At 48.2% G+C, this 25,113-nt stretch overlaps 1 long non-coding RNA gene and 1 other non-coding gene across 2 annotated transcripts; one reads left to right on the top strand and one right to left on the bottom strand.

Annotated features, from left to right (window-relative positions):
* Positions 1-13,619: 13,619 nt before the first annotated feature.
* On the bottom strand, positions 13,620-16,398 carry LOC118500914. Its single transcript, XR_004903499.1, has 3 exons — positions 16,037-16,398; positions 15,491-15,613; positions 13,620-14,193 (listed from the first exon to the last, which is right to left on the bottom strand). It is a non-coding gene; the product is annotated as an uncharacterized LOC118500914 (long non-coding RNA).
* Positions 16,399-24,522: 8,124 nt separating this feature from the next.
* Positions 24,523-24,684, top strand: LOC114498368. Its single transcript, XR_003684787.1, has one exon. It is a non-coding gene; the product is annotated as a U1 spliceosomal RNA (small nuclear RNA).
* Positions 24,685-25,113: the final 429 nt, after the last annotated feature.

Genomic DNA, 25,113 nt, shown 5'->3' with positions numbered 1-25,113 from the left:
GATGAACGCAAGCCACGTTGGCTGGCCACCATCTGCCTCCATGCGGGTCACCCACCCACGCATCCCCTAACACCGACCCCGCTTCTTAGGGAGTTTGCTACTCAGCTTCTCACAGAATTTGCAGAATACAGTTTGACTGCTTGACTAAATCCTCAAGGAAAGACAGAAGAGGAAACATAAAATAACCTCTAGTTGGAAAATGGCTTTGTGCCCTCTGATGGTTGAGGACCCAACGCCACCAGCAGGCATAGCTTTGACCCTGCGAGTGGCCCTGAAATGGCTTCTCGTCCTTTCTCAGCCTTCAGGGTCCTGCCACCGTCCTCAAGCAAGACCGCACAGGCTGACAATGCCTGTCTAATAGAAGGTGGGGAGGCCAACGAAGTGGCTAAAGGCCACAGAATTTGGGAGGAGGAGACAGTTCAAGTCTCAGGGATGTCACTTACTTTTCGCAGGTCACCTCACGTCTCTGAGCCCGTTATCAGCCCTCAGCTGAGTTCCTCTCCAGGACTCGCCCTTGGCTGGAGAGAGAGAAAACTCGTCCACGGCCATGCCCTCTTCCTGGAGCAGCTGCTTCCAGTGACTGTTGACAGGGGGAATATAAAGGCCCAGCCCTCGCCCACCTGGAGGGGCCCTCCCAGCTCCGGAGCTCTGGGAGGCTGCCTGGGACCTTGGCTGTGATGGCGTGCAGCTCAGCTTCTCCCCCTGCCTATTCCTGCGGGTGTCACTCCTCCAGGAGTGTGACGCTGAGAACACTCCCCAATAAATTTCTTGCACCCAAATCTCTCTCAGAGCCTGCTTCCTGGGGAACTGGCTTGTGACTCCGTGTAATGGGGGAAGAAAGGCTCTCACTCAGGAATCAAAGTGAATCCTTGCATGCTGGAAATACCCCTGGGAGGAGTGCAGAGGCCCGAGGAATCATGGAGGCTTCCTGGAGGAGGTGAGGATTAAGCTGACATTAAACCTCCAAAGACAGGGAAAATTATAATATTAGCTGGTGTTAAACAAAGAAGTACCAACACATGCTCAATCATGGGTGAACCTTGGAAACATGCTAAGTGAAAGAAGACAGCCCCAAAAGACCACATATACATTTCCATTCCTATGAAATGCCCAGAAAAGGGAAATCTACAGAGGAAGAAAGGAGACTGCTGGTTGCCCAGGTCTGATAGTGGGGGACCAGGGGACTGGGAGGCGACAGCTAAACAGTACAGGTTTCTTTTCGAGGTGGTGCAAATCAACTGTGAAAGATGGCACGTGACTGTGGATATGCTACCTACCATTGAACCTGACGCTTTAAATACATGAATTGTATCGTGTGACTCACTGGTACATCTACAAAGACGGTTTTGAACAAAGACAGAGGAAAATGTGGGTAAGTTGACAGGAGGGTGAGAGAATGGCAGATCGGCAACCACATGGGCAAAAGTGTGGAGACCTAGGTGGAGTACATGAGCGTGTGTTTGTGCACCTGCGTGTGAGTACAGGTGTGACAGGAAGCAGAGAACAACAGAGGTGGCAGCTGGGAAGCTGCGGTCATGAAGGAAAGCCTGACGTCCAAGCAGGGAGGAAGTCTGTTCTGGAAGGTCTGGGAGTGATGAGATGACGCGGGGCGTGAGGCCGATACATCTGTGCAGAAGGTGTGGTGGCCCCAGAAAGCCAATCGTTTGACTAAAACATGTGGTCACTGTGCACGTTGCTTCTGATGAACACGCCGCTCCCGTTCCCTTTTAAACCCCGCTGCTGAAGATTCTGCCCAGGAGGAGGTGCCGTTACCAGGAGTAGATTGGTGCTAACATCCAGTGGCCACAGAGAATGAACCACCAGAGACCCTCCATCCCTCTCTTCCCAGAACCCCCTGGGCGTTCAACCAGACGAAGGAGGAGTGACGGAGGCCGAGAGCTCCCAATGGGTGCTGTTAACTTTGGAGAACTGTGTGACTTGCCTCCAGAGGCCAGCAACCTGGACCAGTTTGTAAGACGCCCGTGGGTGATTTGAACGCTGACCCCAGAGTCAGAGGGAAACATGGGGCCGTCACTGGCCCTGTGGTGAGACCATGAAGAATAAAATGTAAGGGGCCACATGGCCTTCTGGAAAACACACTGGGCTTTAAGCTAGAAACTTTGATTCCATACCCACTGCTTCTGTGTCACCGTGAGCAAGTCCCTGAGCTCTCTGTGCTCTGTGCTTCCTCATCTCTGAAGTGAGGCTGAGCCAGCCTCCCAGGGGTGAGGCAAATGGCAAATGGAAGGAACTCAAAGTGTTTTGTCAACTGTGAAGTGCGGTACAGTAGGGGCTGCGAGGGGGAAGGTGGCGATGCATAGGGCGGGGCAAAGTGGAGCCAGTGAGGGGTGCTGGGGGGCTTGACCAGATGACAGATACCACTTCCAATTCCCAATCTCACGCAAGCGTTGGAGACCCAGCCTTGGACTGCCAGGGGATTCTACCCGTTCTTCTGGACACAAGTCTCTGGGATAAACATTCATGAGTAACTTCAAGGGCCATCTAACTTCAAAAATTATATATCGAAAGTGTTTAAAAAATAGAAACATACCCCAAAGGAAAAATCTGAGGCACTGGGCATTCTTATGTCAACGGGATCCGTTCCCAGTGCTGGTTAGATCAGCAAACTGCACCCTCATTTATTTCCGTGCAATGTTTTTCTTGTGTTCCATTTGCACTTGGCCTAGAGTTGTGCCTTGGAAGGCTAGCGTTGCAGAGTGGATGCACATGCAATTAGGAGCTGACCAGAAATAGCGGAGTGGTATGTGCGTAGGAGGGAAAAGGTAGAGAGGTGATTTTGGAGGCTCGGAGACCACATTCCTAACTCTTCTGGTTTGTGCCATCCACTTTCATAAATTACTGGAATGGAACCTTAAGGTTTAATTTCGTCTTCCTGCTTGACCTTAATTCATAAGAAACGACCTACTCTCACATGCTTCCTAAAGATATCAGAGAGCACTGAACCCAAGAAATAGGATGCTGCTTTTTTCCAGATTTCCACATATCTGTCAAGAAAAAAAAATCCACTCTAGCTAGTTTAAACAGAAAGGGGTTTATTAGAGTTTACGAATTATAGGAAGGGCTGGGGGAACGTACAATTTCCGATCACACAGCAGAACCAGGCCATAAGGGAGCTGCTGACTCTTCGACCACCAAGAAGCTACCTGCCGAGCTGGAGAGCTCCAATCCGGACCAGCAATCGGTGCTCTGGTCCTGACCCCATAAGATGAGAGATTGGACATTGAGACTTCTTTTAACACTGACCCTATAGAGCTGTGTCCCTCCTCGGCTATGCTTCTCAGCCTAAGCAGCAGCAGAGCAGGTCTGCTCCACAGTCCCCTTCCAAATCTCACCTAAAGGTGTCTGCCTGGCTAAAGGTAAATCACATGTGGAATCCTAGCTGCAAGGGAGTCTGGGAAGTGTAGTTTTTGGCTGCTGCAGTATGAAAAGGAGACCAGGAGAGAGTAATGAATGGTCAGCACCAATCCACCATGTCCACTACAATATTTATTTTTATTTTATTCTAGAGCTATATTAATTTTTTATTTTAATCTTGTTTAATTACCAAAATAATACATGCTCACTGTCAGAGATAACAAACAGTACAGAAATAAAGTAAAAAATGAAAGTTTCCCGCCCCCTCCCATTCTCCAGAGTAGCGGTCCCCAACCTTTTTGGCACCACGGACTGGTTTTGTGGAAGACAATTTTTCCACGGACGGGGAGGGTGGTGGGGAGGATGGTTTCAGGATGATTCGAGCACATTGCATTCAAGCTCACTCCTGCTGCGTGGCCCAGGTCCTCACAGGCCCTGACTGGTGCTAGTCTGCAGCTCACAGGCTGGGGGCCCCTGCTCCAAAGGAAACCACTCTTCACAGTTTGGAATTGTAGCCCACCAGTGGTTTCCGTGCATTTCAGGGAGTAGGGATATTGTGCTACCTACTGTTCTGTAATTTGTTTTGTCATTTGAACATTGACCATATCTTGAACAACATTCCATAAGAAGAGATTGATTCTAACTCATGTTTTTAAAAGAGCTGCTGAGTGTCCCATGAGAGACTTACCCTACCAGTGGGCACCGAGGCTGCCCCTAATTATTCCCTATCATGCATAATGCAAAAGGAACAGCTGTTCAGGCATTTGGAAAGGTCAGGTTTCCATAAGTGAAAAATCTGTACCATATTTTGAAGCTGAATCTTCTAAATCACCACATAACCAGGGCACTCGACTCAGTTTAGCTGGCCAAAATGTAAAACTCAAAAAATCAATCTAAACCCTACAGATGTTGGTTCACCACACATTGCTGGAGCCTCAGTTGTTAGCACGAAGGGTTCATAAACAGGGACCCCCATCCTATCCTCAAAGGGTCTTCCCTCTGCCAAAGACAGGCCTGTGCACACAGCTAGTTAGTGCCCAGCTCAGGGAGATGAAGTGCAGGGGTCTAGGATAGCTGGAGAGGGGACATGGCTTTGACCCCAATGAGCAATAGGAGCGGGAGTGTCAGCAAGCTGAAGTGAAGAATCCTGCTCCAGCCCATGGGGGTCAGGAGAAAGGCTGGGTCACATGTCATCTGCTAGGTCTCCACATGGCCACCTAGGACATGTGACACCATTTGACAAAGTGCCTGCAGATCACACCAAACTGTTTCCCCTGCAGTTATTTTCAAAACCTTCACTTCAGCTTGTCTGTCGCTGAGCTGGGCTGCCCCCAGCATCTCAGCCAATCCCAGCTTACGTCTGTATAACACAGCAGCAGCCATAAGGGTGGCAGCGGGCATGTGCTGCTGTGTCCATCACGTCCAGTCACTGCTTCTCTCGCCAACAGTATTCCTTCAGAGAATTCTCCCTCCTCCATTCTCTGCCATCAAATCCAGATAGAATCACCTTCCATCCTCCCTGCACTATAACCCCCTTCTTGGGCCAGGAGCTGATTCAAGCATGGGATTCTGATACAACCTGGGCCATCGAGGAGTAGTAAATCCAGCACTTGTGCAAGATCTATGGTAAAAATATCCCCTCTTTCTCTGAAGGTCTGAAATTGGACACACTGCTACCATAAGGGAAAGGCTGAACCCTGAAGATGCAGCAGTCATTCTGTGAGCCATGGGAAGGCAGATTAGAGAGGGTTAAAAAAGTGACTTCAGGGACATCATTAGATGGAGCCTGGATCGAACATCACCTGAAGACAGACTTTTCTCTAGACTTCTAAATTACATTAGCTATTAACTCTATGGTCTACACCAGGCTAAGTTGGACTTTTCTATCATTTACATCATAAAGAGACAGACACTTTTGGGGGCATCATCCACAGGGGCATTTCCTTTAATAGTCTCTGAAAACAGTTTATGCGCAACCTCCACCATGGCTCCGGTCATGCCCCAGATATTGCCCCTGCTGGCCTCTCACTGAGAGCTCTCTGAACGTACATCCTAGAAAGTAAACTCAAACTGGCTTAGGCGAAAAGAAGAATCATCCTGGCGGGAAGAGCAGGAGGCAACAAAATGAGGGTCTCCCACAGTTCAGGACTCTCTGTCTCCTTGGCCTCTGGCTTCACACCCCAACCCACTTTTGCCAGGAGGCTGGAGCCCTGGCTGCCCTCAGCTGGGGTCTCACATGTGCGCAGTGGCTACCTGAGAGGAAATGGGCTGTTCCTCCTGCTCAAAGTACAAAATCCCTGAGTTCAACTCTGACTTGCCCAGCAGGGGTCACACACACATCCTTGAACCAGTCATGGCAGCCACAGCCGTGGTGCAGCTGTACACTACTGGGGTAGTGTAACTGGCCCTGGTTTTTTTGTTTGTTTGATGTGCTTGTGTGGTGGGAGGCAGGATCTAAGGTTATAGCCTAGGCCCCATTCCTTGGAACGAGGAAGGTGAGGTTCCTTAAAAAGGGGCAGCACAGCTGTGGAAGAGAGTCAAGGATGATGACAGTCATAATAAAAATGTCCACGACATCTCATGGCCATTGTGCAAATCAGTGATGATGGGCACAAGACACTCCCACAAAACGGCTTGCTGTGCGATGCTTTCTGTCATCTGTGGACAGGGAGTCACTGGTCGAGCCAAGAGGCCAGGTGGCGGGGCAGCCAACCCGGGACTCAAAGGCGGGCGTGACTGGCTTGTAACTGGGGGCGTGACCTGGGGGAGTCGCACGACCTCTCCATACCCAGTCCTGTTAGGATCAAATGATGCACTGTGCCCAGCACCCAAGATAGAAGAATTTAAAAGCCTAATTTTGGAAGTCTTTTCTAACGTTGTCAGCAGCTGGTTATTCCAAAATGTTGGGCCCTGGACTGAATGGGGCCCAAGTATCCAAGAGAAAAGCTGACGCTGAACCAGGCGTGACCCGGAAGAGTTTCAGCATCTCATCCATTGCAAAGAAACGCCGAAGGGAGGATGTGAAGAAGGAACGCCAGCTCGGAGTGGGCATTTCCGCCCTCTTCAAGCCCTAGTCAGTTAGTGCATCCGGTCCGTGTCTACCCCAGTTTGGTGCCTGATCGTTCTGGCTTCCACGTTGCCTCTTCCACCACTTTCATAGTGCTGAGGGGTTCATCCTCTTCATCAATGGACACAAGACCAAACCCTCCCCCTTTCAGCATTGTTAAGTGGTAAGACAGAAGTGGGCTGGTGGGCCTCTCAGGTCCCTGCCAACTCCTGTCCATCTGTGGTTTGGCGGGGGGGGGGCGGGCAAACCACAGTCCCAACTTTCCCCCCAAACCTGAGCGTCCCTCTGCTCTCTCCTCATACAAGCGGAAAACCAAGCAGCCAGGCGGCCTAATGGGGCGGGAGAGTGCACTTGGCTGGAGAGGATGAGACTCGGTGGCCTCGTGGCCTGCAGAAGGAAATTTCTGGCCCACAGAAGCAGCCCTGGGTGGAGCCCAGCTGCCCCAGTGACCCCAGCTGCCCTCTCATCGGTTGCCTGACGGAAGCGAGCTGCCTGGTGGAGGTGAGAGATAAGAAGACCAGGGAAGGACAATGTGCAAAAGACACACAAGAGATCAGCCCAACCCAGGAGATGGCAGAGAGCAGCTCAGAGGCTGGCGGGGGTCCCTCAGCCCCGAGTTGGCCCCGAAGGCGCTGCGCCTAACAGTGAGGCCCAGAGGCACGGCAGAAGGTTTGTCCCCGCTGGACAGGAGGAAGCCCCTCCTTCACGGGCAGTGGACCCCCAGAGGAGGCGGGGAAGCTGGCCAGGGCAGAGCAGCAAGCTCTCAGGCAGCCCAGGGAACTGCTTCGCTGCTTCCTCTGCTCCTGGGAGCCGAGGGGGCCCCCCAAAACGGGCACAAAGTCAACAGGCCTTGGTCGCAATGGCTGTAGCCTCACACTTGTTCTCCCCAACCCCTCCCCATAGTAAAAGGCAACTCTCCTGATTAGTTTCTGGTTGCTTGTCATCGTCCCTGACTTGCCATCAATCTCGAGGTGTGCCGGGACGCTCTATATTTACTTGAAACCGCTTGCCGAGGCCTGCTGAGTTGGCGATCCTATTAGCAGGATTTTTTCTCATTGTGTCTGTGAAATGAAATAAAATGAAAAGGCCCTGTCTCCAGAGAGTTCTTCCAGCCCCATCTCCCTGAACACTGTCAGGTTCTGGGGAGATCATGAGGTCTTTTTTGGGGGGCGGGGAGGAGGGCGCAAGGGTGCTCCTCTGCCTTTGGTGTTGAGAAGACCTGGGAAGGGGCATTGTTGGTCCTCCCTGCCTTTAATGAAGACAGGGTGGTGGTGAGGGTGGAGGAGAGGACCCCTGACTGGCAGAGCAAGGGAGCCACGCAGCTAAGCTCACAGCCAAGAGGCTGGGGTGCAGGGCTCAGGGCTCAAGGCGGGGAGGTGGGGCCCAGCCTAGTTCTGCCCTTCCCACCTGGCGGCCTTGAGCAAGTAATTCAAGCTCTGAGCCTCGCTTTCTTCGTTTGCAACGTGGAGAGAACAATCCCTGCCTCAGAAGGTGACCCTACGGATTAAATGAAATCTCACACGCATAAGTCCCTGGCACCTGGCCCGGTGCAGAGACGGCATCTGACAACTGTTTCAGTCTTTCCTTTTGGACACTGCGTCCTCTAGTACGTTACAGCAGGGGTCCCCAACCCCTGTCAGGAACCCAGCCACCCAGCAGGAGGTGCGTGGTGAGCAAGCTGGCAAAGCTTCATCTGTATTTGCAGCTGCTCCCCATCGCCCACATTATCCCCTGAACTCCGCCCCCTGTCAGGTCCGCAGGTGCATTAGATTCTCATAGGGGCGCGATCCCTACTGTGAACTGCGCATGCGAGGGATCTAGGCTGTGGGCTCCTTATGAGAACCTAACACCCGATGACCTGAGCTGGAGCTGAGGCAGTGCTGCTAGTGCTGGGGATCGGCTGCAAACACAGATGATCATTAGCAGAGAGGTTGGGCTGCCGACGGACCAGGATAAATCAATGCCTTGCAGACTCATTTTGAAACCCTGTCAGTAAGTGGCAAGTGACAATTAAGCTGCATCTGGTGGCAGGCTATAAAGCCATCTACCCTCAACCCCAACCCCAACCCAGCCCCCGGTCTGTAGAAAAATCGTCTTCCATGAAACCGGTCCCTGATGCCAAGAAGGCTGGGACCTGTCCCTGGTGCCATAAAGGCAGCTGCGTTAGAGCACGGCTTCTGGTAATGCGGAGAGAAGAGGGGCCTTTTTCTGGGTCGTTTGGAGGGAATAATGAAAGTTTGGGAAAGGCTTCAAGAGCCCGAAGCACACAGATGATTAATGAGACAAGGGAGCAGTAAGCTCTCCTGAAACCGCTCCAAGGAAGAGATTTATTATGGAAAAGCCGAGTTTGCTCCAGCTCCACGAACCGGGGAGGACTCGAGTGCACTCCTCTGGGCAGCAGAGCTCAGCCCTGTGCTCACCGTGCTCCATGGGAAGAACCTTTAGAAGCAGTGGACTCTTCACCAGGCTTTTCTGCAGCTGCCTGCTCTGTCACCGTGAGCATGGGCTGTGTGCAAAGTGCCATGTTCCTTGATTGTTGTCACAGCGGTGAGTTCCCCAGTGAAAGGTGAAGAAGAGTTTTACACAGTTCTCATAGAGAGGAAAACCCTCCTGCAAACCTGCACTCGTGTGAAAATCTTGGTACATCCCGGTGATGAAATATTATATAATCAGCAAAAAAGCTTGCAGTGAAAAATGTCTGCGAAACAACAGGGGTACAAAGTTGTGGATACTGAGTGATCTAAGCTGTGTTGAAATGCATTTTTAAGTGTTTTAGACAAAAATACACCTTCTTGTCTCTGTGCAATAGATGGCAAAGGCTTTTTTGTCTTTGTCCTACATTTCCATTTTACTAATGCTCCAATAAGCATGTATCTTTATCATTATAATAATGATAAATGACAACAAGGAGGAGGAAAGGGAGAAGATAAAGAATTTAAAGACCTCTCCAGCCACCAGGCATTGCTGGTTCCCATGATAACTCGCACTTTCCCTCTCAGGAAACTGGGGAGTCATCGGGGAGGGGTCTGGGGGAGGGAAGGAAACAGCACCATGATGACAAGTCCATGGGCATCAGACTAAAATTCCCAGGACTACAAGGTGCTGACAATCTAGGGAATCACACACCTTCACGGGGACTTTCTTATAAAGAAGCAGAAAAGGCCAATGAGGCCAGTGGTTTTCCAAGACAATCTTACACAGAAGTTTAGTGCATCAAGCAGGTTACGAAGGAGCCGAACAGGTTATCAGTGCGGGGGGGGGGGGAGCGATGGAGAGATGCTGGAGCCTCAGCCACCCCCCTGGATCCCCCAGCCCCCATCACCAGTCCGTGAGGCCCTTCTTTTGATCTCTCTGCCTAAAAAGGAAACACGGCTGGGAAACCTTGTAATATTCAAGTGGCCCAGCATGTGGAGGCCAGAGAAGCTGACAGTGGGGAAGTGGGGAGGATGCTATTTCTAAGTAACTGGGAAACATGTTTTTGCTAAAAGTCCATTTCCATTTAAATAACTCTACCAGCTCTGTTTCAGAAACTAGCAATAAGGATGTTTTCCACCAAACAAATATGTCCTCTGGGAAGAGTATAAGGATTGATTTGTGACTACAGTTAAGTGTTTGACTTATGTAGATGCGACGTGGACCCTACAGTCTATAAGACTGAATAACATTGTGATTGCTAGCAGTTGCTTCGGGCTTACAATAAATTATTTGTCCCTGGTAAGTTCTGTGCTTGGCTTCCATGTTTGGGGGCTGAGGGAGGGAACACTTTTTAGATTTGTTTCTACCCAATTGTCTTCTGGAAGAACAGATTGCTGTGGGCTTGGTTGGCGGCGGCGGGGAGGGGGGGTTGGTTTGTTTTTCTGTTCTTTTTAATAAGTGTGGGTTTGTGTATTTTTAGAACTCATTTGCAAATACCATCTGAAATTTTAAAAGCACGTCTTTTCCGCAGTTTGATGACCTGTCTCAGCACGTCGCTGAGGTCTGGGTCGCGGGGCATGGGAAGGTCTCAGCAGCCTTCAAACATGTCTGCCGTCCAGTCTGTCCAGCCAGCCATGGGGGCTGTTTCTGTTCTTCTGGCTTCGAAGGGCGGCAGCCAGGGGCATCAAGAAGCCTCCATAAAACATGCTGGCGCGAATGCGTGTGTATGGGGGCAGAGGGGCTCCCAGGGTCACTGGGAGTGTCTTTGGGCACCAACAAGCACCCTGGGGGCCCAGATGAAAGGAGCAGAAAGGGTCTGTAGAGGCTCCAGGCTTTCCTGTTTCCCACGGGCTGCACACAGCTCTGCCTGAACCCTGCACCGGGACCAAGAGCGGAGACTGAGACAAGTGAAAGCACAGGCTCTGAAGGAAGACTGTCTGTCTGCTCCACCGGCTACTAGCCGGGCGACCTTGGGCAGGATTTTGAGCCTCCTTGAGGCTCTGTGCCCACTTGGAAAACAAAGGCAATCCTAGGAGCTTGTTATGAAGACAGTTTACATAATCGCACTGGCACCGTGACGGTGCAAGAAAAGCACTGTCCAGAGAACTGTTAGAGATACTTGCAAAGTATGTAGAGACGTAACAACCTGAGCTGTGGGGCTGGCTTTAAAATATGTCCGCAGAGACAAAGTGGGATGATTTCACTTGCATCAAGCCCAAGAACAGGCAAAACTAATCGATGGTGATCAAACTGAGAATGAAAACTGAAATGAAATTGAAATGAAATGAATGAATGAAAAGAAATAAAAAATGAGAAGTGGGAATTTTCGGGGGGTACTGAATGTTCTATGACTCAATTGGAGTGATGAGCACTCGGGCATAGATATTCAACAAAACTCATTGGCCTAAGGGTGGTTCAGAAAAATCACAATAGTGTGTGTGTGTGTGTGTGTGTAATGCACGATAAAGCAAATGTGAGTTTTATTTGGTGAATCTCATTGAAGAGTGCGTGGGGCTTTTTGTACTATTTTCACATCTTCTGCACATATGAAATTATTTCAAAATACAGGTTTAAAAACTCATCAAACTTTATAAGATCTATGCATTTTACTGCATGGAAATCATACGCCAAAGTTCAAGTTAGAAGGGGTGGGGGGTTAGGAAGCATATGGAGCACAGGAGTGACAGGTGTACGGAGGTTCACACACTATTCTTTCCACTTTTGTGTATGTTTGGCTATTTTTACCATGCAAAACAAATTTTAAAAATGTTAAAACTACCAAAATATTTAGTCAAGGTTCTGGCCCAGCACAGGGTGGCTTCAGCCTTTGAGAGTGGCCCCGTTAGGGCCAACCTGCACCGTCTCTCCCGGGCGATCAGCAAATGACGCATATGTGAGACTGCTGGTGATGGCATTGCCCGTGACCACGCTTGACAAAAACTGCGCCACACCAAGCTGGTTTTCTCTGCCCTTCAACTACAGCATGGCGAACCAAACATCCAGACAACACGGGGGACACTTGTCCTTTCTAAACGCCCACTACTGGTGAATCCCTTTGCCTGGGTATCTTCCGCTGGCAGAAGCTTCACTCGGAGCAGCCACAGCCACAGAAGGCCACCAGGAAAAGTCACAGAGGACATAGACAGATATGTAAATACTGTGTGAGACAAGCAGAACCGCTCTGGATCTAATTTCACTTTTGCAATGGAAACATTTACCTTGGCGTAGACAAAGGGGAGAAGTGAGGGCTAATGACCTTTGAGGTGAATCAAAGACATCTCTTAAGAAAACCTCCGTTTTTATGAGGATGATGGCCACCTGTTCCCAAGGGCTGAACGTGAGCCCTGACCCAGGAGGATGCAGGCCTGGGTGCTTTTCCCACCTGCATCTCTAATGACCCCTGTGACCTTGGGGGGGTCACCTCCCCCCACCCCATCCTCCATCCCCCACCCACAAATGGAAGTGTGAACCAAAGGAACCCTCCAGCTTTGTGATTCTTTAAAACAAATATTGAGCCTTAGGCGGGAAGGACTCCAGGTCAGAGGTAACCTTTGTGCTTCCTGAGCCCAGGAGGGAGACAGGTGAGGACACAGGTGAGAGGCAGACGGCAGCAAAGATGCCTGGTGTGGCCAGGTGGTCCAAATTTCCCAGGAAGGTGAAAATCTTGATTTTCATGTCTTATCTCCTGATTTCCAAATGATAGTAATTCATTCAAAAAATTTTATAGGTGCTATGTGAGTCTAACGAAAATACTTTTTTGTTCTCTTTGTTTTGAAAAACTATACTTTATGATTATGCTAGTTATGAACAGAATTAAGTCCCCGAGCTGCCAGAATGTGCCTTTTGTGTGTGGCACATGGGCTCCCTACTGGGGTAGACTGGAGGTCTCTGGGCTCTCAGAAGCAGGGCTTTGGACTCCCTAAGTCCCAGAGGTCGCCAACTCGAGGCTAAAGGTGAATCTAACAACAAATACTTCAAACATTTTTTACCATAAGTGGCAGTAAAACATCTGTTTTACAGCGGTGCACATACATATATGAAACTGAAAGATTCACAAAATAAAACTTACCCTAATGCAATGCCCTCTGGTATTTTCTATTCTATTCTATCCTACTTCGTTTTTTAATGTCGATGGCAACCCGCTGAACCGATTTCATGGGTCATGTTGCAGAAACATTGCTTTAGAGTTCACATTTACTGAACTCTCATTTAATTCCCCCTCTCACCTTACGAGGTGGGAATTATTACCATTTCCATTTTACAGGCAAGAAAAATGAGTCCCAAGCCTCATATGAAAGATCTGATATTCTTTCTTTTATTCTTTTAATCAAGAAAGGCAAGGGTGAGAGGACTTAGAGGGCTCCAAAGGTCAAAGTCAGAGAGGAAAAGTCCCAGAGGCAAAGCAATGGGAGGATCTCGGGGAGGACAGACAAAGGAAGCGGGAGGCGTGAGGCTGTGTCCCGTGGGACACTCACCACTCTCCCCTCCGCCTCCCTTGTGAAATTTCCAGTGAAATCTGCATGGCTCCCCATGCCATGGGTGTATGGCTTCTTTTTTTTTTTTAAGATTTTATTTATTTATTTTAAGAGAGGGAAGGGAGGGAGAGAGAGAGAGAGAGAGAAAGAGAAACATCAATGTGTGGTTGCTGGGGGTCATGGCCTGCAACCCAGGCATGTACCCTGACTGGGAATCGAACCTGCAACCCTTTGGTTAGCAGCCCACGCTCAATCCACTGAGCTACGCCAGCCAGGGCTGGTGTGTGGCTTCTTTAAGGAGGAGCCACATTTGTCATCCAGGTGACTCCACTGCAGACTCAAAGGAAGTGATGAGATTGCTAATCTCTAAGGTCACATTCACGAACTTGAAGTTCCAGCTCCAGACTAGTAGGAGTGGGTGATTGGCAGTCACAGGGGGAGAAGGAGTAGAATTCAAATCCAGATCCGTTTGACCATCAAGGCTGGCCCCCGAAACCTCATCACTCAACTCTACAACCTCCCAATTCATTATTAACGAACTGACAAAAATCCCACGTCTTCTCCATAGGCGATGATCATAGAGCACAAGGGGCGGAAGGCTTAGCCTAGTGATGCCGGGGGGAAGGCTCAATTAGATCAACGACCCAGCAGCTAAGCCTCATGGTACTCTTCCTAGTCCAGCTTTGCAGCTGTGTGGGGTGGGGTGGAGAGCCTGGCAACACCCTAACACAGCCCAGCACACTTCAGCACGGCCCAGCATAGCCCAGTCTCCCCTTGTAGTACATCTGACAGTCTTCTAGGCTGGTTGAATCTATCTCCAGCTCTTTGCCTCTTTTCCTCGTCTCTTCTACCTCCAGATTCCTAAAGAGAACCAGTAGAGTTGAGTGTCTGTTTACAAAGCCCAGAGGCAATGATTTTAAGCATTCGCATTGGGTGGCTTTCTGCTTTCTCCAAAGTGTGTGGTACAAGCACAGTTGCTAGGTAATGTTTAAAGCCACTGTGTCTTAGATTAGCATCGCAAAAGTCAATTAACAAGGCAATTTCTTCCCTTGGTTTGTATTTGTACATTATTAATGAATTACGAGGCCTCCTAGTGCAGTAAATTAGCCTAGGTAACTGGGGAGCAGAGTACAAACATTTTTTTTCCCCTTAATGGCCCCAAACGTTTATCTCATACAGAGAAAACTATATAAAAGCACAGGGAGGCTTCCCGGTTCCAGCAGCCAAGGAAGCACATTGGAGCAGCTCTGATAAATATTGATGTTTGTTTATCCAAAGGCCACAGACAGACCACGCTGGCAAGCTGCCACCCCTGCCACCCTGCGCAGCCTTAACTAGCAGGACTCATTATGCACGGAGGAGATACAGGAACCTCGACTGCCTTTGCTGAATGATGTTCAGCTTTTGTTTCCTGAACACACACAGACACACGCACACTCAATAGGGGAACCAGTTGTCTCAACCTACAAGGGTCAGGGATAGGACCAAAAACCCTATGTCCTTCTTTAGTCGAAGGGCAGAAGTATATAGTCGCACATACAAAGAGAATGGTAATTGGAAGATCTCAGCCTCACTGCAATAACTAGCGTAGCGATGCGTGCTTGCTGCTCCGAAGTGCTATTTTGTTACAGGATCGATGCCATTAAGAATGAATTGTGCTACATATAAATACCGGAGCATTAACTGCAGATATTTATAAGCACCCATTCGATAAGTCACAACTGAGCACTTTCTAGTGTACAAGGCGATGTGAACAATACCCTTCATTTAGTCTCATTCATCTCATTCTAAGCACCATGATTCAGCCTCAACATGTCTGGGACTAAAGCAGAGTATAAATTAATAAGGCCCGTGTATTCATTCCTTTAATAAATCTGTATGGAATGCTTATTATGTAAATGCCAGGTGCTAGGCACACAACAATAGCTGAAAAAGATACAGTGCCCTGAGTAGCCCAGCAACCGGCTGGGGAGGTGGAGAGGTTGGCAAAGCATCATAAAGCAGACCGTGAGAAACAGGGGCACCGGCTCTGGGACACGCAGGAAGGAGGGGGCACCAGGGAGAGCCAAGAAAGTGTCCTGGGGAGAAGCCAAGTGTCCCCTACCCATGGCCTCTACATTTCCCCACGTGATTCCTGCTCCTGGGGTGACAAACTTACTCTCCCAGGTGGCCTTCTCAGGAGGACTGGCACACCTCCGGTGGGCAGACCTCACACGGGCATATCTCAGGTGGGAAAGTCTCGGGGGGCATCTCCCCAGGCCCCAAGAATCCCATCTTCTCCCTTTAGAGACCCAAGGAAAGAAACCCCAATAGCTCCTCTTCTTATAAGGCATTTCCTTTCTGACAAGATCTGTCATCGTTTGGTGGCCTAGGCTCCTACAGACTGAGAGCACCCTGACAGTCCCCTGACGCTGACACAGAGAGCCCTGAGGGCTCCCAGCAAGGCCGGGGATTCCGGGAGCCCCTCAAACACCCCAGGGACAGCGACAGGGGGTCTTGCAGCCTCCCGCATCCACAGAGGGCAGAAAAGCCCAGCACAACAGCCTGACATCTCATCCTTCCCGGAGTCCGAGGCCTGCACGTCAACGTGTCTCTAATTCACATTTTATGGGCTTCCACCTGGCTGGCATCGTGAACGCCTGCACGCAATATTCCCCTTGCCTCCCCACTCCTGCCAGCTTCATGTAGTTAAACACCCACTCACCCTTCCGATCGCAGGGAAATCTGCCTTCCCCCGAGAAGCCTTCCTGGACCCAAGGGGCTAACCGTTGCCTCGCCCCCTCTCCCTGTGCCAGGCACCTCTCCCCCATGCCCCATGCCCATTGTTACAGTTGCACGTTCCACGCAGGACTCACGGCGTCCAGCTGAGTGGCCTCAGGTGTCCTAGCTCTAGCCCAGGGCCCAGCATCTAGTGTGCACTCAACAAACTCTCCCAGATTATAGAATAAAGTTCAAGGAATGGACACTCCCCAGAACCCGTTTCTCCCGTTCTACCACAGCCCTGCCTGGCTTGGATCTCTGTTCGGTTTGAGGCTTTGCTTTGCTGATCAAAGGCATTATAACCAAAGTCCCTCCTCCAGCCTCCAAATGTGTCCTGTGCCATGTGGCCCAAAGGAGCCTTGCAAAGGCAGCATGAAAATAAACAAATAAACAGGTATTAAAAAAACAACAACTAAGATCTAAATCCAAAAAGAGCCAAATATTGTACCAAGAGCAGCCCAAATTTGGTTGTTTCATTAGACTCTAATAGACAAAAAAAAATCCATAATGTTTCTGTTCCGGTAGATGAACTTCATGTTTGAACAGGAAGAGAACTTCGCCCCCAGTAATATGATGCGGTTACACCGGAGCGGCGTTCGAGTCGACAGAAGGGGAGGAGGCCAAGGCCGTTGCCTCACACAGGAAGGAGGTTTGGAAAGAAGGTCAGGTTCTCCCTGACTTGTCAAAGGGTGGACAGAGGAACACTGTCTGCGCTTCAGACTATCTTCAGTGTTCTAGCAGACACCGTCAGGGATCTATGCCGGCAGCCTCCTCAACCCCAAACGAAGGCCACAGACACAAGGTTCACCCCTGGGCAAGAGCTGATTCTGCCAGGGCTGAGGGGTCCTGTCCCTGAAATTTGGAGTCAGACTTCAGAGCCCTTTGTGGGTCTGTTATGCACTTGAAATGCGATGTGAAGACAGGCCCGGTTGGCCGCGTGCATGAAGAACCAGAAGGCCAGTGTGCAGCTAGGACGAGGCGAATGACCAGAAAGGAGAGGTCAAGTGCCCACGAATGGGAGAGCCACCTTATTCCCAACTTTCTAGGCCTGGTCCTTGCTGCATGTGAGGCCAGCCTGAATTTGTCATCTTTGGAATCCACGACATCCCCTCACGTCCTTCTAAAGAATGCCCTTTGCACCTCTCTTGTTGCCAAAGTTAGTCTGAGTACATTTCTATCCCTTATGTGTTCCTTTCCTCTGGCTGCTGTGACAAGCTGCCACACACTGAGTGGTTCCAAACACCAGAAACCTGTTCTTTCACAGTTCTGTGAGCCGGAAGCCTGAAGCCAGCGTGTCAGCAGGCCCACACTTCCATGAATCTCTAGGGGAAATCCTCCTTCGCTTCCGACAGCTTCTGGTGACTCCTGGCATCCCTTGGCTTGGAACAGCATCATGCCAACCTCTGCCTGCGTCTTCACATGATCTGCTGTTCTCTTCTCGAGTCTGTTCTTCTTCTGATAACCTTCTGATCAGAGGATACTAGTTATCAGAGGATACTAGTTATTCGATTTAGAGCTTGCTTGGTTAATTCAGGATAATGCCAGGTCAATGTCATTAACTTAATTATATCTGCAAAGATCGCCTTTCCAAATGAGGTCACTTTTATAGTGGGGGTTCAGATTTTGGGGGGACCGCCATTCAGTTCACCACACCTTACAGTCCACCGAACTCTAAAACAAGTTTACCAAGTATTCCTGACCAGCCTTGCAAAGTATGACGACCAGCTGACGCACAGCCTACAGCCCAGACTATTTATAGATTCCCAAGGGCGGATGACTACATAAAGCAAGTTGCATTTGTGGGGAAAATGTTTCATGGCATTTTGTTTTCTAATATTCTGGGGTGGAGTCAAGCCTGGTCTTCCCCGTCTGAAGTAACCGTCTCCCCTCTAGTCACCTTTGAATTTGTACTCATGATGATATAGTTAAATGGCTGCTGTGGTGCACGGATCACTTGCCAGGGATCGGGCACTGCACTTGGTGCTTTAGGAGACATCTCACATTGTTTCTTTGGAGGCCAGGATTACGGGTCCCCAGCACTCACACCCAAGTTGATTTGGTACCAGCTTGGTGCTTTTCACCACTAGGATGACCTTTCTCATGACCTGGCATATTTGAGGGCTATGCATATTGGAAGAAAGAAGAAGACCTAACATGAGCAGTACCTACTATGTGCCAAGCACTGCATTTGGTGCTTCACATTTGTTACCTCATTTAATCTGCCCGTGAGAGAGAAGGTGCACCGGTTAGTGAGAAGTGACCACACTAGTCAGGGCTTCCCATGGGCATAACCTGCTCAGGTCGGTGGGACAAAGTCCCAGTTGTTCCTGCGATAAGGACCAATGACGGGGGGCAGGGGGGCAGCCCCTACGGATTTGCTCATAGTAACTCAAGGAAACACGACGCAGGCAGACACCTGTGTCTGACGCAACGGCCCTTGTAAACTGCAAATGAGAAAGCACTTCCTGATTAGGATGCTCGTTGTGCTTGAGAGGCTGCTAATGTCACCGCCCAAATTATGGGCCTGGGTGGTGACTGCATAGGGCAGCCTCCAAGGGAAACCCCCATGGCAAAGGCTTCTCTCAGCACATTTTCATTCTTAATGATTTTCTACCCCGGCCCTAGGAAAGCCTCCCTCTAGTCTCATAATGTCCCTCCTGCCCCCAATTGTAACTGCTGTCTCCCCCTCCTCTACCCTTCAGAGTGAGGACACGTGGCCCACGTAAAGATCACAACCGATCTTCCCCCTGTATTCCTTTTTGTGTGGCTCCATTCCCAGTCACCCGAGCCAGGTGCTAGGACCCTTAGCTCCCCTCTGTCCAAGAACCACCGGTCATCAAGTCCTGTCTACCCGCCCCCTACCCCCCGCATGACTTCCTCTCTTCCCCAACCATCATTTCCATGGATCTCGTCCCCAGTGTCTTTTTCCTGGACTCAGTCAGGTCTCCCTGCCTCCGGCAGCTGTTGATTTGATCTTGTTCCTTTGCTTTCAACTCCGTGATGCCCACTAACCCTCCATTAACCTACAGTAGTGGTTTTCAAATTGTATCTGGAGGACCCCCAGTTTAATGGGCCCTGCTGGGGTTTGAATGCACCCAGTAAAAAATTCTGCTGAGCTTTCGACTAATTGACAGACACAGGATTCCACTAGATAGAAATGAAAACATCCCCTTTGTTACTGATAAGTTATATTGGAGGACATGGCTCAGCTCTGGCCAAGTAGCATGGAAACACTTCCCTGAATTAAACCACAGATGCCCCAAGCTGTACAAACATTCCTCCTTTTTGAGAAGTAATTGTTCTTTGAGAGGAGGGTTTTCAGGTATGGATAAAGCAGTGTGAGTTTATGTGCAAACCCACAGGTTAGACTCTTATCAAAGCTGCCAGGCAGCATTTCCCAAAGTGTGTTCCGTGGAACACTCACCGTGAAAAGGGATGATCGGGGAAGATTGTGTTCCATGGTCAAGTGCCTTTAGAGACACTGCATATCACATTCTCCCTTAAGAACCATAACGTGCATGAGCATATTAGAGGCTCCGTGGTCTGCAGTAAGGACTGACTTTTCTTTTCAGAGTTAGCCCACTGTTTCCCCAAATTATCTGACTTAAAAAAAAAATAACTTTGGGAATAGTGAATCCCTTTATATTTCCATGTGGAGGAAACTCCATCAGAGTAAGGCTACCAGCCTCACTCTGGCACCACCCCCCCCCCCCGCCCCCACCGTCCCACACACACCACCACCAATGGGGGAGGGGAAGAGAGCTCAGCTCAAGCCGTTCTTCTGCCCCTCTCCAACTTGGGTTTCCCTAAGTGGACCTTTGCTGTTCATTTCTGTTGCTTCTAATAGATTGTAGCTCTAACGTCTCTTCTGAAATTCTGCTGTTTTGGTAGAAGAACAAGCAGTTAGGAATGCTTTAATAAAGAAGTTTAGGGCTCAAGTAGAGGGTAAGAGAATTATTGATTTCACAAACTTAGAGCAATTCATTCAAGCTTTGCATACGACTTCTGAACTCTAAAACAAAGGCACAGCCATTCGTAGTGGCTTTGTGTTTCAAAGTAGCATGAAGTCCTTTGAAGGATCCTTGCCAGAGTTGACATGTGGAACAGGGTCAAACAGAAGATTCCTAACCTTCATTCACATTGGAAACATGGGTTAGTTTTGTTCATTAGAATACAAGAATGGAGTAGTAAATGTTGGGGGAGAAAACTGTCCTTGGCCAAAGACACTTTGGTTCCTCTTTAAGGAAGGAATCCGCCCCATCCCCACCCTCAGAGACCTTTGAGGTAACTGAGCAACATGGAAGAAGAAAGGGCTGCCCAGCCAAGCAGTTTTGTGGAAAGGACCGTGCCCTCATGGGTCTAGAGTCTTAATCACACTCACTCTGATGGAGCGACTATAAAAAGGCATGGGATCTAAACTGGGCAGGATCGATAGTCTTAGCCAGCTCTTGAATTGTCTTCGGTCCAAAGACACTGCGATCTGAGCCAGGAAGGAAGACAATAAGGGTGAAAACACCAGAATCACATGAGCATCTTCTACCTGTTGATCCAAAGGTGTCGGAAGGTGTGATAAACCCAAGTATGGTTGGAAGTAAGAGGCTTTAGCAGAAACGAGAACAGAATTTGCTAGGGGTTGGACGAGCCCCTAGCCCAACTTATATCGAGTTCCAGAAAAAGAAAAGTTTGACAACCATTTGTTTACTTGCCCAATGCATTCAAGCCCTCAAATGAATTCCTTTTAAATATGTATGTATAAAGCCTGACAAGGCTCTTAATAAACCAAAACCTTCCAGTGAATCCAAGAATTGTCAAAACTCCTCTTCAGTGTGTATAAAAACATGCCCACAGATGTGCTTTCCAGGGTTAATAGTTGTAAAATTTTACTTACTCTTCTACCCATTGTTTACATTTACCAAATGTATCCAAGTCATTCACTCAACACACTTTGAATTCCTGGGCCTGGAGTGATAAGATGTAGTCTCTGCCTTCAAGGAGCACTGTGTAATTGGAGTGATAGGCAATTAGTAAATTTAAGTGACAGGGTCACGGATAGAAGCACGTACCAAGAACAATGAGGTCCAAGGAAGAGGTGTCATAGTGCCTGGGAGAAAGGATAGAGTCTTTAAGAATAAAGGGGCAGCCTGGCAGGAAGGCGAGAGAACTTCATTATGAAAGAATTCTTTATGCAAAGGCCCCGAGGTCTTGAACTGTGAGTCTGGCAATAAACTCTCACATTTATGGTCAACTGATTTTTGAAAAGGGTACAAGGTAATTCAATGAGGGAAAGAATGATTTTTTCAACAAATGGTCTGGGACTACTGGATACCTACATGAAAACAAATGAAGATGGACCCCTAGCCTCACACCATACACAAAATTAATTCAGGATGGATTAGACCAAAATGTAAAAATTAAAACTATAAAGTTCCTAGAAGAAAACTAGGTAAATCTGACTTCATCAAAATTTTAAAACCTTGTGCTTCAAAGGACATGATCAAGATAGTGAAAAGACAGTTCACAGAGTGGGAGAAGATATTTGCAAATCACACATTTGAGAATGGACTCGTACCCAGACATATCAAGAACCCTCAAAACTTAATAATAAAAGACAAGTAACCCAATTTAAAAGTGCACAAAGAATTTGAACAGGTGTGTCAACAAAGACCATTAGGCATTAGGGAAAAGGCACATCAAACCCACAATGAGACACCACCCGCACCCACGTGGATGGCTGGCGTGAAGACGGCCAGGGACGGCGAACGAGTGGAGAAACTGGAAGCCTCACACACTGATACTGGGAACGTGAGATGGTGCAACTGCTTTGAAAACCAGTCCGGCAGTTCCTCAAAAGGTTAGATACAGGGCCACCGCATGACCCGGCAGTTGTACTCATGGGTGTGTACGCAAGACACATAAAAACATGTGTCCACACAAAAACCGGCACACAAATTGTCATAGCAACATTATTCATCACAGCCAAAAAGTGGAAAAATTCAAATGCCTCACAATGGATAAATGCATAAATAAGTTGTATATCCATACAATGGGGCATTATTTGGACATAAAAAGAATGAAATGCTGGTATATGCTATAACACGAATGACCCTTGAAAGCATTACGCAAGTACAAGAAGCCAATAACAAAGAAAAAAGCAAGTACAAGAAGTCAGTGACAAGAAAAAATCACATATTATATGATTCCTTTTACATGAGACACCTAGATGAAGTAAATGCACAGAGAGAGAAAGTGATTCACAGTTACGGGGGCGAGGGCAGGAGGAGGTGGAGAGTGACTATGAACAGGTATAGGGTTTCCTTTCAGGGTGTCGACAATGTTCTAAAATTAGATTGTGGTGATGGCAGCACAACTCTGAATAGATTAAAAATCTAACCAACTGTATGCTTTAAATGGGTGAATTTTATGGTATGTGAAACATATCTCAATAAAGCTATTAAAAATCTAATTAATCATAAAGATAATGACAAAACATAAAGATATTGTCAATATCCTAATAGCATTACATGTTCCCCCATCTTTCCGCAGCTGATCCTTGAACAAACAGGGGGTCAGAGATGCCGACCCCCACCCGGGCAAAAATCCATGTGTCAGTTTTGACTCCTCAAAAACGTAACGATTAGTAGCCTACTGTTGACCCAAAGCCTTAACTGATAACATAAACAATGAACGTATTTTGTATGTTATATATTACATACTGTATTCTTGCAATAAAGTAAGCTAAAGAACAGAAAATATTATTAAGAACATCACAAAGAAGAGAAAACACACTTACAGTGCTGTATGTACTTATTGAACAAAAATCCCCATGTGAGTGGACCCACGCCGTTCAAAACCTGTGTTGTTCAAGGGTCAATGGTTCTTGAGGCCCTGCTGGCACTTTTCCAACGTGTAGAAACCTTGTCAAGTTTGTGGAACTTTGAAAGCAAGCTGAAGCAAGTCAGCATTTTGTAATTAGAGGAAAGAGGCACTTCAAAATTCATCGGTCAGATTTTTACCCAATAGGAAAGAGCAGTCAGTAAATGTTGCTTTGCCACATCTTATGATCTAACACATGTTTATTAACTATCTGCAGTGCTAATAAGACCTCTTTTCCTTGCGGGGGCGGGGGAGGACCTGAAGAGTAAGCAGAAGAAAGACGCTCAGCCAGGGGTCCTGCTGAATTTCTGCTAATGTGGAGGTGTCGCCGTGGTCACCAGGTCAGAATCTGGACACAGACGAACCCTGCTTGGAGTGCCGTCTCTGCCACTTTAGGAGCTGTGTTTCGTGCAAGCTGCTTAGCCTCTCTGTGCTCCCCTTTTCTCTTTGGAAAATGAGAATTCTATGCCTACCTTCATTTTTATTTGAGGGCTTGTCCCATAGTAGGGTGCTCATTAACATAGTAGGGTGCCTGTATTTTAAAAAAGGCCTTTAGTTGGCATTTATGAACAATATGTCTTGGTAATTTTTTCCTGATTAAAAAATATAGTGTTGGCATTTTCTGCATGTCTTTCATTAGTTCTATTTTGATGTGTTTTTTATTCAGTTACTTGTCAAAGTGCTTCCCTGAAACTCGGCTGTCCATCAGGAAAGAATTAAAATGTTTACTTGCTAAGTCTTTTCTTACTTAATTGTGGCTGTACTGTTGTTGAGCTAAAATACGTAGAGCACAGAGTGAGAATGAGCACGCTTAGCTGCAGGACCCCCTTCTTCTGACGTGTGGTGGGCAGTGAGGAACAGTGAGGGCAGAGGCTCTGCACGTATCCTTGGTTCAGAATTGCCTTCCAAGGCCCCGTTCACCCCAGAAACTCGTTGAGGGTTAGGCAAATGCCCTGAATGGCCTATCAGCCCAGGATCCAGGCAATTCCTTTTCAGACTGTTCTAAGACCTGGGCAGGGAAGAGAGGTCCCTGCTCTAGAGGACCCCACATTATTTTTCACTTTCTCTCTCTGTCACATACACACACCCATTAAAAAAACATGTCACCTTGGACCTGGGGCTTAGAACTGGCACATCACTACCCCAATCCTAAACTAAATATCCAGTCTGGGGACCAACACACTCAGGCCCCAGGGAAAACTTTTCCACAGTTTGCTTTTTGGCCTCAAAACCAAGGCCAGTCCCATGAAGGTTTGTGACTTGCTGCCGCCAGCATCTGAGATGGGTGTCGTTTCAGAGGACAGAGGGGACTGGAGTGATAGCAGAGCTTCGCAACAGAAATGGCAAATCAACTCACCTGTCAATTCCTTCCCCCTCAAAGACAGCATGAATTAAGCAGATTTTTGAATACTAAATATCATTCCTGCCAATGCTGGGCATCTTCCTTCCTTTTATTTGTGTTCCAGTTGTAGTTTCTAAAGTAATGATGAGTTAGCATACTCACAGAAAGCAGGGCACATGGGCAGTTGAGAAACACACTCTAATACTGCACAATTGTCACTTACCTGGAAGGGGAGACACCATGACCAGGAAGGCTGTTTTCCCAGAGGACGCTCGCCCATCACATTCTGGGTGTGCTGACCCTGGGTGTTCCCCGAATGTGGGACACTCAGCTGCATGGTTTGTGCTGGTAAGGGACTACATTCATGCTTTCTCCTACAAAATATTCATACTGCTCTGAAATATAAGTAGTTGCAAATCTAGGGATAACACGAGGGAAGGAGGATTCTGATTATTTCTATTGGCCACTAAGTGAAAAGAATGAGTCCTAGAATTGTAAATAGTTTTGTTTGTTTATTTATTTATTTTTATTTTCACCTGAGGACATGCTTTTTTTCCAAAAATTCTCCCTTTTTTTTAAAGATTTTATTTATTTATTTTTAGAGAGGGAAGGGAGGGAGAAAGAGAGAGAGAGAGAGAAACATCAATGTGCGGTTGCTGGGGGTCATGGCCTACAACCCAGGCATGTACCCTGACTGGGAATCAAACCTGCGACACTTTGGTTCTCAGCCTGCGCTCAATCCACTGAGCTATGCCAGCCAGGGCTAGGACATGCTTATTGATTTTAGAGAGAGGGGAGGGGAGGGA

The sequence above is a fragment of the Phyllostomus discolor genome, chromosome 5 (genome assembly GCF_004126475.2).
Source record: "Phyllostomus discolor isolate MPI-MPIP mPhyDis1 chromosome 5, mPhyDis1.pri.v3, whole genome shotgun sequence".
NCBI lineage: Eukaryota > Metazoa > Chordata > Mammalia > Chiroptera > Phyllostomidae > Phyllostomus > Phyllostomus discolor.
The sequence above is the reverse complement of the archived record's forward strand: the minus strand, read 5'-3'. Positions and strand labels throughout refer to the sequence as shown.